Genomic DNA, 4,248 nt, shown 5'->3' with positions numbered 1-4,248 from the left:
TTCTAAATTTTGTATCTTGAGCTAGCAATTTTTCTCCCCCTTTGTCGTTATCAAAAATAAGGAAAGAATACAGTTTTGCATCTCCTTTTTCCTTTATAATAATTTTCAAATCATGACAAAGGATGAATAATCAAAAAATCAAGTTATGAATGTTAAAACAATTTTTCATCATGAATATGTTATCATTGCATGCATCATTATCATAATTTGAAGTATTGCATGCATAATATCAAATCATCATTCATAATTACATTAATATTTCAATCATTATTTCAATATATTTGTGCATCATTATGGTTTCAATTTACAACATGCACAATTTCAAAACTTTGCATATGGTATCTTTACTTCATGCATGACATAAATAAATCAATCACCATGGACATATCATACATGATATTCACGCATTCATGATACATCATTTTGGCCATAAATCATAGCATTTTAAATCATGATGGTATCTAAATGTCAAATTATATTACATCCTATCATCCTATCATAACTTCTCATTTGTTTGCATAAATTCATAAGTATTTCATGCATAATTTCATATCATCACATGAAAAATATCAAGAGAATTTTGGTGATGAGATATACAAATCATGAAGATAAATTGTGAATATCAAGAGACATACTATGATTCTTTTTTGATAACTCAAATAGCGAAAAGAAAGAATCATAGTAGACAATCTTGATTTATAAAAAGAATTTTTAAGTTATAATTCCGAAAAATCAAGAGAAACCATGATTCATTTTAACAAATCTCCTCTTAAATAAATAACGAAAAGAATTCTTAGGAAATCATGATATAGATAAATTTCATTCAATCTTATAGGAGAACAAGATATTAATTCATGCATATAAAATCTCTCAATTCATTATGAATCATAAAAATTATAATTCCGAAAAATTATGATTCATTTAGGAAATTTTCCTCTTTAGTAAACGATAAGAAGAAATATGGGAGTTAAAAAAACAAGATCTTGATTCATAAACGATTTCAAGTTATAAATCATAAGAAATCAAGATCATAATTTTGATAAAATCCATTAAATTTAAATCATTTTCATAATTCATGAGATTCATTAAAGCATAATATACATGGATTCATTAATGAAAAATCAATAAAATGGAAAAAGCCTTTGTCTTTTTCATATGAAAACTATACATCAACGTTTAAAATGGAAAGATAAAAAATCATCAAGATCAAAAAGTGTAACACATAATTCCAAAACGTATGATTTCAAATCATTACTTCAAGTCCTCTTGCATAAAAATCATCAAGCATGATGCAAATATTTATTTTCAAAATATTCATCATGATAAGATATATAAGCCAAAGTAACCATAAAACATAAAGTATATTCATCAATCCTGGTTTCATTGAGCATAAGGCATTTTCAAACAAAATAAAAAATTATCAAGATACAGATTATTTCTTCTTGAAAAACATACATAGGATTATCATTAGATTTAAATCTAATATTTTATTTCTTTATTATAAAATATATAATTTTCATTATCTTTTTCAAAATTACTAGCATGATAAGCATGATCCTATTTTATTTTTGCATTTTCATTACATCATTAAATATATAATTAAAAATATATATATATTTTAAATTAAATTAAAAATAACTCATGAAGAACATCAAGTAATTTCAAAGTAAACTAAGGGAGTTTCGTTTGAGTTGTTTACCTTACTGTAGAAAGCCGTTAAGGCGTAGTTTGCCACATCGTCTTTATTGATTTTCTCCTCGTCTTCGGATGAGCTTGATTCGTCCTAAAAAACTTCCTTCTTCTTACGTTTATAGCAAGTAGTTGTGTTCTTTTTAAATTTATTTTTGTTCTTTAACTTTTGTTTCATGAACCTTTTAAATTTCATAGTGAGGAGTTTATGTTCACCATCACTTGAGCTTATGCTCGAGTGGTCTTCAATTGTTCTAAGTCCGAAATCCATCCTATTCTTTGGAAAGTTGTTCTCGAGTTCTTTTTTTGTCATATTGTTTATTTCGTAAGTTATTAAAGACCCAATTAGTTCTTCAAGTGGAAGGTTGTTTAGGTTTTTAGCCTCTTGTATGACAGTTACTTTTGAATTCCAATCTTTAGAAAGAGAATGTAAAATTTTGTTTACAAGTTCAAAATCCAAAAAACTTTTACCAAATGATTTTAAACCATTGACGACATCCGTAAAACGGGTGTACATGTCTCCAATGGTTTCGCTTGGTTTCATATGAAACGATTCGAAATCATGCATTAAAAGATTAATTTTCGAAACTTTTAATCTACTAGTGCCTTTGTGTGTGATTTCGAGAGTGTGTCATATTTTGAAAGTCGTTTCACACTAAGAAACTCAATTGAATTCGTTTTTGTCTATGGCGCAAAATAGAGCATTCATAGCTCTAGAATTTAGAGAAAACATCTTCTTCTCCAAATCATTCCAATCGTTCATTGGAAGAGAAGACCTTTGAAATCTATTTTCGACCATATTCCATAAATTTAAATCAATCAAAAGCAAGAAAACTCTCATTCGAGTTTTCTAATAAGTGTAGTTCGTCCCATTGAAAAATGGAGGACGAATGAGAGAAAATCTCTCTCGAAAGCCGAAATGAGCCATTTCTCTTGGGTGTTAAACCAAATGAGAAATACGAGACTCTGATACCAACTGTTAGGAACAAGTCGACACTAAGAGAGAGGGGGGGGGGGGGTGTGAATTAGTGTAACGGTAAAATACGTCTTTAAATCGGTTCCGAAAAATCTCTTTATACGATAAAACTAATTTTGGAAATGCTTGACTTTGAAAACAAAGTAAGAGCATATTGAATGTAAAGCAAGTAAGGAGGTAAAGTGGTTTGCAGTAAAGATAAATTACTCAAAGTAAAATGTAAACCAGATTTTAGAGTGGTTCGGTCGTCATGACCTACATCCACTTCGCCGATTCCTCTCCCGTTGTGGCCACCGGCATCCACTATCAATCTTCCTTTAATAGGCGAAGATCAACCTCCTTCTTACACCCCTCTTTTCCTTTTACCTAGTTTAGGAGACAACTCTTACAAGCACACACACTCCTCTCTAAACATAATTCTAACACTTAGACTAGAGGAGGATTCTCACAAGAGATTTCTACAATATTTTTTTCTTTTTAAATTCTCTGTGCTTGTGTGTGTTAACTAGGGATGAGAGGGGTATTTATAGGCTTCAAGTTGATTCAAACTTGGAGCCTAAAAAGGTCTCATCCTAGGTTTCCTAGGTACTGGCAATACCACCGCCGTTCCTGGGCGGTACTACCATCGCAGGATCTGGTACTGGGCGGTACCACCACCGAACAGGGGCAGTACCACCGCTAGCAACATTGCTGTCGGCGGTACCACCGCCCAGGAATCTTGGGGTGATGTTCCCTAGGCGGTGCCACCACCGGCCAAGGTTTCAACACCCTGGTTGGGCATTGAATCCGGCCCAAACCAGTCCAGCTATGGGCCTAGTTGGCCCCTAACAGAGTTGATGGGATTACCTCCCAATCCCAACTCCAATTATATACTAACTACGATTCCTAAGACATAATCTAAGCAAGATAAGTCCGATTTCTTCCAACGAGCTTCCAACAATCTTCCGACGAACTTCTGACGATCTCTCGGCAATATTCCGGCGGACTCCCGACAAGCTCCTGGACTTCACGACGATCTTCTTGGCGAGTTCTGACAAGCTTCTTTAACAAGATCCTAGACTTCTCGGTTGGTTCCGGCAGAACTTCCGACGAACGTCCGAACTTCCGACGAACTCTTGAACTCCCAACGAAATCGCGTTCTTTTCTCCGAGACTTTATTTTGCTTTATGCCTTTTTATCATAGTTAATCCTGCACATATAAAAACACACTTCGATCTAGACAATTATTACTAAGCATGAATCATGTCGTCTGGCATGTCATTAGTCTATCGACGCTTCATCCGATTCTTCGGCGCATCGTCCTCTCTTGTGGCCTATTGCCCAATTGGCCAATTAATTCCGCAGCTCCGATATCCTTGGCGTAATATTTGCTCTTCTTGGCCCGATGCCCGAATCCATGGCCCGAAGCCTTTTATCAATACGTCGACCGATCCTCCGGTCTGACGTCCAATCTTCTGACATGTTTTCCTCTAGCCCAACATGATTTTTCCTACTTTAATTGTCTCTCCCTGATCGAGGCATCCTGCGTTACTCAAAACACAGATTAAATCATAAACACTTATCAATTGGTTTCATCATCAAAA

This window comes from Musa acuminata, chromosome BXJ2-7, assembly GCF_036884655.1.
Source record: "Musa acuminata AAA Group cultivar baxijiao chromosome BXJ2-7, Cavendish_Baxijiao_AAA, whole genome shotgun sequence".
Classification (NCBI taxonomy): domain Eukaryota; kingdom Viridiplantae; phylum Streptophyta; class Magnoliopsida; order Zingiberales; family Musaceae; genus Musa; species Musa acuminata.
Note: the sequence above shows the minus strand (reverse complement) of the source record.